Below are 14,344 nucleotides of genomic sequence, written 5' to 3' on the forward strand. Positions count from 1 at the left end.
ATTATGGCTCTGCCCTAGTTCTTCGTCTAGTTCATGAGTTCAATTGTACTTGTAGGATAATCATAACGGCCTGATTTGATCAAGGAAATTGATCTAGTTGCCTCATCCTCAATGATGGATAAAATACATATGTCGTCCCTCCTCCATTTCCACAAACAGTAGGACCTCTATCTTCAATATCTAGGTGCCCCCTCTAACATTGGTGTAATTCCTTTCCATCTATGTGACATTTTTCGGCATAGTGTATGGACTCCCAATGACCACTTGCTCCATTGATCTTGACACGTGTAGACCTAGGTCAAATGGTGGGTGGCTTTACAATGCCCATTATAATGACCTCCTTGCGCGCTTATATCAGTGGTTTCGGCTACAGTTGGTACTTGTTTCAAGACTGTGATCCTTCTCAATTAGAAAATTTTTACCCTTGACGCATTGAGGAATTAACTTCCCATGCTCTTAAGTAGTGATTCTTGCCACAATCAGTAGTTGTTTGCAAACCCTTCACACGTCCATCTACACGATGGTAGGAGATTCCATTCATGAGGTAGGTATGATTCCATGAATCGAGGTCTGGTGGATAGAACAAGGTTATGTGGCATGTTAGCTTTGAGATCGGTGTTTGTGGCAGATGCATATGAGATTTCCTTGTATGACATGCACAATGTGGTCTGATGTATCGGCCTTGTACCCCTCAGAGTAGGTGATGATAAATTCTCCAACCGACTTCTACACAATGGATGGATGGGCACATAAGAAGTCATTATGATAACCTTCAGATGATCAAATCATTCCTAAAGAGGCATATCGACCTAGATCTCTCCCAGCTAGTAACTACGCCCTCTAGAAATCGCCTTAAATTGCTCTACTCGAATGAAAAAGCTTCTCTAATCTATGCAGAGTTGAGAATTATTATTGTAGACACACCAAACATGTTATCATCCCACTCTTGCAATCGTCTCTGTCACTTATGGTGCACGAGCATATGGTTTTCGACGATGAATTGTGTGGTTTTTTGGCCCTAAGATTGGTCTAAAATGCGTTGATGGAACAACCTATCAGCCTTGCACCCTTTGCAGAATATTACTCACACCATGTGTGTATGAACTACAACCACCTAAAGGGTGGCCTTTTTACCTCTGTTGATGTTCATGGCAAGGTCATATCTCTTAGCCTCTATCCCCGGTGTGACAGATCATCGAGGGATATTTACTACAAGGCATAAGAAACAGTCACAAATATCACCATCTTGGGGAAATGCAAAAAGGATATTTTAGACACATAAATAATGTTCCTTGAAAAGCATAACAAATGGTCATCAAAGCAGCTGTAAAATAATTTGACTTGGGAAAAATACCAAAAAGAATACTTCATATACACAAATAAGTGTACTAGATGGTTGGGAAATAAAAATCGAGCTGTGAAGAGAAAACTTAGCATAATATTAGATTGAATGAAACATCCCATACATGATGTGGGTAAAAGAGAAGGAAAATACCACTCAAATATGTTAAACGACACAACATCACAATCATAATTGATAAATATGTCAACCAAAATTTGGGAATCTATACAAAGTTTGTCCAAGAAACAAAGAATAATCATCTTCTACTGAAAATTTGGTTGGGAAACATTTTCCAGAACTTAAAGAACAATCATTGGAAAAAACACTTCTATCTCAACTTCCAATCCTGCCTTGAATTTAGATACCGAGCTCACGAAAATGGTGAAAGAAAGTTAGAAAATGTTCATATAAGGTGATGCATTGTTGTTTAAAAGTGATAGGCAAAGGTACTACTTGATGGCCCTAGAAACCTATTTGATAACATGTATGAACAGAAGGATGATCAAATTTGATATCCTTATGAATTAATAATAAAATATCAACACATGAATGTAGGTCAAAACCAAAAATACGACCTTGTCAATTGGAGTTTATATGGGATATATGTAAAAAATATTAACCATTGAGTTTATTAAAGAATAATGATAACACAAATAATTAAGGGAATGTAGTGATTGGTCAAATTAGAGTACCATTTACCCAAAAAAATGAGATGCTATAAAATAAGTACAGATTCCATGGAATAGAATATGAAAACAATTATTGGAAAAAAAAAAAAAACTCTAAAGGAGTTGGTGAACCAATCATTAATAGATTGTGATTTATCTCAACAAGTCAAATTATATACCAAAGCGTAAATTTTATATCAGTAAATATTAATTTTTTCTAAGAATGAGATATTATTATGATCTATAAGAGGCTACATCAAAAGGGACTTATTTTCCACAACACCAATGGTACAAAATGGGATAGGGTTACTTAGTTAAGGATGAAATTGTCCAATCTTGATGCTTTCCTAATCCATATTAAAAGACACCTCTATTGTACTCTTAAAACCCCAATAGGTTCTAGTACACAAGATTTGACCCCAATAACATCTAATAATTGATAGCTCAAAATTCTTGGTGGAAAATTTGGTTACAAAATATTGTTTTTGTAGATAGATGTATAGCCAGGATGACAGCTACTATATTGTTATTATATCTTTAGTCTCAGAAAATATTTGAATTAAAAGTTAGTTAACTTACTATTTTGATTTAGAAAATCTTGATATTAAGTCTTATGAGAATAGTACCCACCCTTACTGATTTGATTTTCCTTATGACAAACAAAAATGGTGAAATGACAAGACCATTTTCGTAATGCTATTTCTATAATTTTATAGAAGTTATTAACCAACCAAAAACAAAAAAACATTTTTAATAAAAATATTTTTTATTTAATTTTTTTAAAATAAATGAATTAAGATTATGCAACTTAAGTATAAATATACACACCATACATATGGAAAGATTCGGGCAAAGGTCTCTATCGTGGCATCTTGTCATCCTAGCAATAGATAACTATCTTAATTGATTCACTTCACACGGGGAGATGAAAACATATCAATTTTTTTGTGTTCCCAGGAACATCAAAATCATTAATCATAAAGAGTTAGGGACAAATGGCTAATGTGTGTAAGAGAAAGCGGATCTTGGTGCCATAACCCACAAGGAAACTCCAAAACACTGACCAAATCTTTGCACAACAAAAGGTATATGTTTTTGTTAAATGTGAAGGAAGCAATGCTAGGGAATGTAAATGATTTTCCTTAGATTGTTTCAGAACATCACTTAACATTGGAAGAGTGCATGTCTTCCTTGCATTGTGCTACCAAACTGTAAAAGTTTATTATCATTCATAAGAAAGGATAAATTGTAAAAATTGGGTCAGTTGAGCTAGAGATGAGGATGGACTTTATTGGGTTAAGATGGAAATTTGGATGGAATCTACTCTCCTAACAATTCTATGAAAGAAAAAGGGGCAACCATAATATGCAGACTGGTGCAAACAGACTAAAATATTATCTTATCCTCCCACTAACTTGAGAACGTATTCTACATTGCATTGCAATTAGAAAAAGATTAACATATCCTACATTGCATTGCATATTCTACATTTCATTGCTAAATCACCTCACAAATTTTATGGTTTACAATGTTTCAAAACTTTTGATAAATACACATAAATTTAGACATTAGCTTGTGTTAGACTCTCCCCATAGTTCTCGAGGTATGTTGTTGACCCTCACAAAGGTAACAACTGCCCAACCCTTACTACAGTGAACGAATATGAAATAATTTAACCTGTTATTCAATAAGGATTCTACATTTTTTATTTTCATCTCAAAAGTTTATCGAAAATTGATATCTCCTTGTTGGGAATAACCAAAAGAAAAAATTAAAATGATTCTTGGTGCCATAGTACACACCTGGAAGATAAAAACAGAATACGATGCCAGAAGCTTAGCTTTTGAAATTTTTCATATGGATTGAGATCTATAACAAAGATCTATATTCTTTATGCTTAAAATTAATTGCAATTACTCCTAAATCTATTCACAGATGCTTCTAAATAATAGAATTAGAAAACCACTTATACTCACAACTAAACGAAGAGTCGTACTTGTAAAAAATTACTGCACAATTATGAGCCAATATTTAAGTATCATTAAACAGTTTAAATTCCTCTGTATTTATAATGGGATTTTACATTATTCATGGCCATCGTTGGAAAGGTTGAGGAGACAAAGAATGAATTCACGCATAAAACAAAAGCTGTGGCTCTTCTATTGATCACACAAAACATGATGATTACAATGAACCCGGTGAAGGGTATTTATCCTTTTCTAACTAGCTACTCGCCTTGACATGCATCCACATGCAACCACACATCTATCACATAACTCAAATTGACTAACACTCAAATATACAATCACTCAATCACTTAGTTAACTAACTCTCTATGTTTAGCTAACTCCTCATACAGGTGTAATTATATTATTTTAACACCCCCCCTTAATTACGACTACTAAACTAAAACATGACTCCTCACAACTCAGACATGCATGGTGGTCTATGTTTCATCTAGGCTTACAACACTTAAGTTTCTTTTATGAAACTCAAACACCTATTGTACTAATGACTTAGTAAATATATCAGCCAATTGATCACTAGATTTACAAGGCTTCAAGTGAAGTTCTCCATTGCTCATAGGTTCTTTAATAAAGTGATATCTAGTATCAATATGATTTCTCTTTTGATGAAACACACTATTCTTGGATAGTGCAATCGCTGAGGTGTTGTCACAATATATTGTTGTTGATCCTTGTTGTTTCTGCTTGAGTCCATCAAGTACTCTTCTTAATCACACCGCTTGACATTCTATTGATGTTGCTACTACATATTCCACTTCTGCCGACGAAATTATCACAATGGGATTCTTCTTAGATTCCCATGAAATCACACCTGAACCAAGGTGAAACACATAACCAGAAGTTCTCTTCCTATCATCCAAACTTCCTACAAAATCACTATGTATCCAATCAAATCCTTCTTTTCTGTGTTTGCATACATTATGCCACAATCACTAGTTCTTACTATGTATCTCAGAATTATTTTTCCTGCACTCCAATGTGTGTCTTTTGGAGTCTCCATAAATCTGGAAATCAAGCTCACTCCTTACATGATATCCGGTCTTGTAGCTGTGAGATACATGAGGTTTCCAACCAATCTTTTGAATAGAGCTGGATTGACATATGATCCTTCATCATCCTTGCTTAACTTTGCACCTATTGCAACTGGTGTGGGGATAGGTTTGTAATTTTCCATCCTCGATCTTTTCAACAAATATTTGGAATATTTATTTTGACAAATAAAAAGTCCTTTTTGATATTTCTCAACTTCTATGCCATGAAAATATTTCATGAGACCAAGATCTGTCATCTCAAATTCTTTTATCATGGCTACTTTAAATTCATCTATCTCAAAATCACCTGTAAGAATCATGTCATCAACGTATAAGAAAACAATCAAAATTTGTCCATGCTGATTTACCTTTCTGTATAAGGTAGGCTCAATGTTGCTTCTGCAAAATCTATTCTTGATCATGTAGCTATCAGTTCTAATATACCAAGCCCTAGGTGCTTGCTTCAGTCCATAGAGCACTTTCTTCAACCTATAAAATTTGTCTTTGTTACTTTCAACTTCATATCTTGGAGGCTGCTGCACAGAAATTTCTTCTTCTAGAATTCCATTCAAGAAGGTTGATTTCACATCCATCTGATATACTTTCCACCTGTTCTGAGCTAATGTGGCTAGAACTGCTCTCAGTATCCAATCTGGCTACCAGAGCAAATGGTTCTCCAAAGTCTATTCTCGGTTGCTGCAAGAATCCTTTTGCTACAAGTATTTCTTCAAATCTGTCAATTTCACCTTTCTCATTCAACTTTTTCTTGTACACCCACTTCACACCAATTAGATTTTTGTCCTTTGGAAAATCAACCAAATCTCATGTATCATTCTTTTCAATAGCTTCAATTTCTTCATCCATGGCTTGCACCCAATTTTCATCTTTGGTTGCTTATTCAAACGGAGAAGGTTGGAATGACAACAATGCAAGATTTGAACTAGCATCCAAATCATGATAAATATATTTCAAACTTCTCATCTTTCTCTTACCATTTCTTGATTCATCACTTGATTGATTGTTAGGAGAATCTTGATTTGTTGATCTGCTTGAGAATCCATGCTCCTCTGAAAATCTTGGAGTTTGCATTGGTGTGTCTTTATTTGGTATCTTCACCTATGATCCTTGCTGCTCCTTTTCTACTACATCATCTTCTTCCATCAGTGTAGTTGTGCATCAATTGTGTTTTCTACAGTTTCATTCCATGACTCTTATTCTTTGAACACAACATCTCTACTAATTATGGTCTTCTTTGTGACAGGGTTATACAATTTGTAATCTTTTGATTGCTCACTATAACCAGTGAATATGCATTTTTCACTTTTATCATCCAATTTTCCTCTTCGCTCCTTAGGCACATGTGCATAAACTACACATCCAAATACTCTAAGATGAGATACACTGCAAGACATACCTGACCATTCTTGTTCTGGTACTCTATTCATCACACTCTTTGTAGGAGATCTATTGATCACATAAATAGCACATGCAACTGCTTTTGCCCAATACTCATTAGACAAGTTTCTTCCTTTCAACATGCTTCTTACCATGTTCATAATTGTCATGTTCTTTCTCTCTGCTACACCATTCTGCTGCGGTGTGTACCTGGTTGTAAACTGTCTTCTGATCCCATGTTGTTTGTAGTAATCATGGAATGCCTTTGAGTCATATTCTCCACCATGATTTGACCTCAATACCTTGATCTGTCGATCACTTTGGTTCCCTGCTAAGGGTTTGAATTCTTTGAACTTTGCAAAAGTTTCAGACTTCTGCTCCAAGAATCAAACCCAAGTCTTTCTGTTGTAGTCATCAATGAAAGTGAGGAAGTAACAACTTCCACCAATCAACTGTGTCCTCATAGGTCCACACAAGTTTGTACACACTAGCTCAAGAGGTTAATTTGATGTGTATGCAACTCCCTTTGGAAAAAATTGACGGTGTTGCTTTTCCAAGATGCAACACTCACAAGTACTAGCAGGTTCTTTGATAGGAGGTAATCCTCTGACCATCTGTTTCTACTACAATAATCTTAAACCAGAAAAGTGCAGGTGTCCAAATCGAAATTGCCATAACCAATAATCATCAGAACATGCAACTGTAAAAGAACTCACCTGACCATTGTAATTCAAAATTAGAGGAAAGAGTTTGTTCCTCGTCATCTGCACCTTTGCTATCAGCTACTTTCTTGGGGGCTTGTCATATATAACACATTCTTGACCTTGAAAGATAACTTCGTATCGTTTCTGTGTCAATTAACCAACACTTAAAAGATTATGTTTGAGACTAGGAACATAATATACCTCTGAGATTGTCTTTGGATCCCTTTGCTTGGTCAAAATGTTGACCACTCCTTTTCCATCTACTTCCACAGTCTTGTCGGTCCCCAACTTTACCTTTGTTTTGACATATTGATCGAAATTCGCAACCAAATCCTTGTTGCCTGTCATGTGGTTACTACAACCATTGTCTAACAACCACACACTAGCAGAAGGTTCATGCATGGTATGGCAAGCTAGGAACATGGAGTTAATATTCTTTGTAGTGACATTAGCTCTCTGGTTCCCTTGATCAACTATCTTCTTCCTGCAATCATGAGCATAGTGACCAAATTTATTGCAATAATAACATCTCACCTTTGATTTGTCAACTCTTTGATTATTGTTGAAGCTTTTGTAGTTGCTTCCACTTTCATGTTCATGCTCTTCTTGGTCATCTCTTTGACCACCATATCTTCCACTTCATCCTCTGCCTCTCAATCTACTTTTGCCTCGACCTCTATCTTTTGAAATAGAAAGTTGACTTTTGAAAGCTGTCTCTAAAGTGGAACCTTATTGTTATCTATCTTTGGCTCATGAAATAGAAGCAATCCCATCAGCTCATCAACTGTCAATTATTCCAAATCCTTGGCTTCTTTTATGGCTGCTACCACAACATCAAATTTGGCAGATAAAGATCGGAGGACCTTCTCAACCAATGTTTGATATTTAATTTCTTCACTATAAATTTTTAACTAATTTACGACAGTTATGACCCAATTCATGAAAGAATCAATGTCCTCACTCTCCTTCATCTGTAGACTTTCAAAATTTCTCCTAGCATTCTGCAATTTAACAATATTGACTTTGGCCATACCTGTATAGTTTGTCGCCAAAGTATCCCATGCTACTTTTGTTGAAGATGTGATCATAATCTTTTGGAACACTGCTCAGTCCACTCCCTACTAAATAAGCTGCAACGCTTGTGCATTCTTCTTCTTGTCTGTCTTCCATTGTTCTCTCTTTGCATTACTGAGAGCTCGTGCTTCTGCTTCATCCTTAGGTTCTGAAAACCCAAACTGGACATAATCCCAGACATCATGTGCCTACAACATGGTCGCCATCTTAATGGCCCACACATCATAATCTTTCCCTGTAAACAGTGGGAACTGGGGCTGGAAATTTGAGAAAGCCATCTTTCCCAAAAATTTCTCCTTAAAAGACCCTAAATTTCTCTTTTTGTAAACTTTGTAAAAATCTTTTTCAAAAAAAATACCCTCTGAATAAAAACCCTAAGCTTTTTATTTTATTAAAAAAAACTTTAAAAAAACTTAAAAAAAAAAAATCCTTTTATAAAGTTTCGAAATCCTTTATATAATTTTTTCTTTTTAACTTTTGTTTTTAATGTGAAGTTCACTTCCACTCAAATCATATACAAAGTCAACATAAATAAATATTCCTACTTTAAAAAAAAATTGATATTCTTTATAATCAAAGAACTTGGCACCTTATCTTTTTATTGAAATATGAGCTTTGCTCTATTAACGCGGTTCTCGGGATGGTGCCTTGCGACCAATCGCCCTGTACGATAGGAAGCACGGTGTTAATAGTTTAACGCTGCAAAACTTCGCAGAACCCGCATGCGTTGAAATCGTGTTAAGTTTTTTATTGTTAACGTGGCTCTCTTCTGAGCCTGAACGCGTTATAGCACCCTATGTATAATTGTAGGATGCGGTAATGTTCAAACCAAAAAGAAAAAAATAGATTTATCTTCTCACACAGATTGCTGCTAATCCGTTTTTCCTCGCTGTGTAACTTTACTCTGATACCAATTTGTTGGAAAGGCGGAGAAGACAAAGCATGAATTCACACATAAAACACAACCTGCGGTTCTTCTATTGATCACACGAAAATGATCATTACAATAAATGGTTAAAAGGTATTTATCTTTTTCTAAGTACCCTTGACATGCAACCACACGTCTATCACTTAACTCGACTTGACTAACACTCAAATACTCAATCATTGAATCACTCAGTTAACTCTCTATGTTTAGCTAAGTCCTCACTCAGGAGTAATTATCTTATTTTAACAGCTGTAATCCCATCTTCATATGTTCAGTATTTTTGTTTCTTTATACAATTGGTTTGCAGTTTGTACACCTAAAAATAAAAATAGTAATCGAACGCTTAGTTAATGAAATTCATAGAAAAGTAATGCTCAGAAAATTACAAAAGAGTGATGAGGTGTGGTTACAATTACAAGATGGGAAATGTGCCTACCGATATGACATGGTAAACATTCTTGTCCGTGATAAAATTTTAATAAATGATTGAAAATGATGAAAACAAATTCTCTTTCTCGATGAAAATGTGACCATCGAAAATGTCACCTATGTCCAATCTCACTCTTTAATGGTTTCGAAAAGGAATAAATAACACAATATGAAGATCCTAATTTGTCTTTTAAACTTTCAATGGAGAAAGTTGATTTTGATGAACATCAACCCACTCCATATCACCTATGTCCAATATCACTCCTTAATCCTTTTGAAAAGGAATAAATAACACAATATGAAGATCCTAATTTGCCTTTTAAACTTTCAATGGAGAAAGTTTATTTTGATGAACATCAACCCACTCCATATTTCGTCTTGATCATTAAATCAAATCAATTTTTGTGATCTTGTTTCTAATGTTGGTTACAATAACCTTGACCAAATTATAACGAAAAACATATCATATTCGCCCCAACCATTGCAGGTCGTAGCTGTTAAAAATTCGTGGCAGTGTGCACTGTAGATGCCGAGTTCTCTGATTGCAACTTGTCGGCCAGCAGACCTGGCGTTTTGTAAAAGTTGGCCGTTGGATTCTACTTCTGTGAGCACTTCTCAAAGCGATAACAGCCATTTTTCGACTGCAGATCACGTTGGCACGAGCGATTTGAGCAATAACAACCACTAGTCACTGGTTCAAACCGATTCCAACCAATATTTTGCAAGTGAATATGTCTTCATCCGTGGATTGAATATGTCTTTATACGTTCACAAGATTCGCGGAATTTGAATCACACAAGTAGAAACAATGGAAAATCGTAAAGAATAAGAATATAATGAGATGGTCGATATGAAAGTGATGATAAAATTGTTCCTAACCACTGTTACTATATACAGCCAGTATGGCGAAGAATTCTAACCACTGTTACTATATTCAGTTCAGTAGATATTTATCGCTTTCCTCTCTTATGTCGCATCAATTGATTCAGAAAATTGATCGCTTCTGAATCAATTTGTTCGCAAAACCCACAATTTGCCTAAACATGTGGTCTCGTAGCGACGCGGGCCAAGGACGTGACGTATAAGATGTCGTAAATCTCCGCTTTTGCTTTGTAGAGGTGGAGATTGTGCAAGTGCGCTGAACATGTCACTACTTTTCACTACATATACAGTGAGTGGATCCTTCTCCAATAACCTAAAATAAACATGCTGTCATCCTTTTCTATATCCACATGAAAAATCCAAAGATCATTTGCTTTGTAAGACAAACACGTTGCCATCCTTCTTTATATGCATCTGCTTCTCTCTGTCCCATTTCCAATATCTCCTTGCTAAATGTTTAGATTATTGCAATAATGTAATTAGCATGATCCATTTCCAAATTAACATTGCAATAAAAAAAATATTATGGAATACAAAATTTTGTCCCTTTTTTTCATTTTATTTAGTTTGTAATATATTTATTATATTTTTTCTTTCTAAAGTTGGTAGAACGATAGAGGATAGTACAAAATTTGAATATAAGACTAGATTTCATTTTCACAGTCATTACCAATTAAGCTACCCATATAAAACATTTATTATATTATTAATCTCCTTGAAATTTTAGTATTAAAATGAAAATTTTAATGTTGAAATTTTTTAAATATTTTCTAAAAACTATATTAATCATAATATATGTTCCCTCTGCAAGGTGGAATTGAGTGGCCTTGAAAAAGAGCGGGCAGGAGGAACGATGGGAGAACAACAAGGGTTTCAGAAAGCTTCAGAGGTTGATCCACATGGAAGGTCGCAGAGGAGGGAGCTCCACTCCCTCCTACAAGGAGGTCGTTGCCAACAGGGGCAAGAAACCTCTAGAAAATGTCAAAGGTACTACTGAGGAAGGGAAAAGGACCACGGAAGAGGAGACAGAGGGAACCAAAAGAAAGGAAAATAACAGCACAAAGGAAAAGAAGGAAGAAAACAAAAATTAGGGAACTAAAGACAAAAAAAAGGGACCTTGTAAACCCAAAGCTGAGATCACATCCAAAGTAATATTAAACGATCCTGCTTTGCAGGCGCATAGAGATCACATGCGAACCTATGCTATCATCTGTAATTTCATGGGATTATGGACCAATGAAAAAGCTTTACAGATGTGGATCAAATACCACTGGAAACCTAAAGGAAGCATAGACCTACGTCTTGGATCAAAGGGATTCTTCACTATAGTGTTCACAAACATTGAAGACAAAGACAGAGTGTTTGAAGGAGGGCCCTACTTCTATGCAGCAGCTAGCCTTTATATGAGACTTTGGATGATGAAATTTGTACCGGAGCAGGAGACTTTTACCTCAGTGCCCATCTGGGTAAGGCTCTATTCTCTACCTCTCGATTACCAGCAAACTGAATCGTTATCTGCCATAGGTAATAAATTAGGTCGTTTTGTCAAAGCTCCTGAAGCCACTAAAAGGGGAAAATATATTTCCTTTGCAAGAATATGTGTGGAAATGGATTTATCCGGAGCGCTCCTGGATGAGGTAATCTTGAAAGTTTTTGATGAACAATGAGTACAAACAATAGATTATGAGCACATTTGGTTCAGATGTTGTAGATGCCACAAACATGGGCACCTATTTAGAGACTGCCCTCTCAGTAAAGCAGAAAACAAAAACAAAGCTAACACAATGAAGGACACTGATAGCTTTCACAAAGTGGGAAACAGAGGAAAAGGCGGCAAAAGATGGTTAAACCAACATCAAAATGAAGGGAAAAAGGTTAACCAGAATAAGTTCCAAGTTCTCGAAGAGGAAGAGGAGATTACAAAAGAAGATCAAGCAAGGGAAGAAAGTCCTAGAGACAAGGAGAAAGAAGAAAATCGTGAACAGACATAGGATATGGATAATTAGAAAGAGACTATGATGAGTGATTCGGAACTAGAGATGGATCAGGAAATGACCCAGAGTGAAATGCAAATGAAGGGCCATGAGCTACAGGAGATTCTTGACAAGTAACACCTAGATTTGGAAGGGTTCTTGAAACAGGGAACAATGGGAGGGGGAGATTCGTTACCTCAAGAAGAACTCAATAGAATACAACAGTTTTTTTTATGGAAAACTCAGGCTAAAGAGTTGGAGAAGGGAAAAAGAATTGACAAGCAGGATAATAGAGGTGTGAAACCGATGAAAACATCTCCTGGATTAGTGACTAGAAATCCAGGGAAAAAAAGAGGTAGGAAAAAGCAGAATGAGCTCCTGATGGAGTGTGGAAAGCTAATGATAGATTCAGGTAAGATGAAAGATTTGGCCAGCTATTCCTTTACAAATCTTTAATTATGAAGTTCACATCCTGGAATATAAGGGGTCTAGGAAGTAAAAGAAAACAGAGAATGCTTAATAATAGAATGAAACAAGCAATGTCGGATATAATCTTCATCTAGGAAATGAAATGTTCCATTCAAAAATTAAGACAAATTCACAGCAAATGGCTCAGTAGATTTGAGTTTCTAGAAGTCAAAGCAGAGAATACAGCAGGGGGCATTCTCACTCTTTGGAACCCCCAAAAAATTGACATAAGAGATGCTGAGGCATCTAGGAATTATTTATCTGTAGTCATACAGCCTGTAGGAGATAGGAATACCTATCTGGTCACGAAGGTTTATGGCCTTCAAAGAATACATGATAAACTCAGCGTTCTAGATTCCCTTGTGGATCTAAGGGATAGACATGCAGAAATAACTTGGATCATGGGAGGGGACTTCAACATGATCAAATCTGTTTCGGAGAAAAAGGGTGGAACCAGAGCTCTAAGTAAGGACTCTTTAGCATTTCAAACCTTTACAGACAAAATGAAACTGGTTGATACTAATACGATCAATGGCCCCTTTACTCAGTATAATAAAAGAGGAGGAGAGGCTCAGGTAGCCTCCAAGTTAGATAGATTCATTATCACAGAGGATCTCATGCTTACAGATAAGGAATTAACAGCGAGAGTTCTCCCCTTTGGAGGCTCGAATCATTGGCCTATTCATCTGGAGATCAAGGGCATAGGTTCTCCCAGGAACAGACCTTTCAAATTTGAGAATATCTAGCTTTCTCACCCAGAATTCATCAGCAATATTAACAAATGGTGGTCAGAAGATTTGCAGATTCAGGGGACAAGAATGTACCTTCTTCACAAAATACTAAAGCACATCAAGCTCCGGATTAAAGATTGGAACAAGAATGATTTTGGCAACATTTTTGTGGATAAAAAATCTGTTGAAAACAAAATACAGGAACTCAACCAAGCTCTGATCACAGAAGGCTTTGAAAAAATCAAAAGTGATCAAGTTGATAAATATCATCAAGAATGGGAGAATTTATGTAAACAAGAAGAAATATTTTGGAGACAAAAGTCCAGAGTTCAATGGCTCAAAGAAGGAGAGCGTAATACACAATTTTTTCACAGATCCACCATGGAAAATAGAGCTCATAACAGAATCTCTTTGATCAAGGACAAAAGGGGGGAGCTCCATATCTCCCATGAGGCCATAGAAACTGTGTTTGTTTAGCACTTCAGAGGCATAACTATGGAAAACAATACAGACAGAGAGCAGTACATGAAAGACATCACCAGACACATGCCTAAGATGGTGTCTAGAGAGGATAACTTCAACCTCAATATCGCAGTAACTGAAGAGGAGGTCTGTGACGTCCTCAAAGAAATGTAGAGTGGCAAAGCACCAGGCCCGAATGGTTTCAATGTGGATTTTTCCAAAGCTTGCTG

The sequence above is a fragment of the Pinus tabuliformis genome, chromosome 7, assembly GCF_031772625.1.
Source record: "Pinus tabuliformis cultivar Carrire ecotype Pingquan chromosome 7, CPIR1, whole genome shotgun sequence".
Classification (NCBI taxonomy): Eukaryota; Viridiplantae; Streptophyta; class Pinopsida; order Pinales; family Pinaceae; genus Pinus; species Pinus tabuliformis.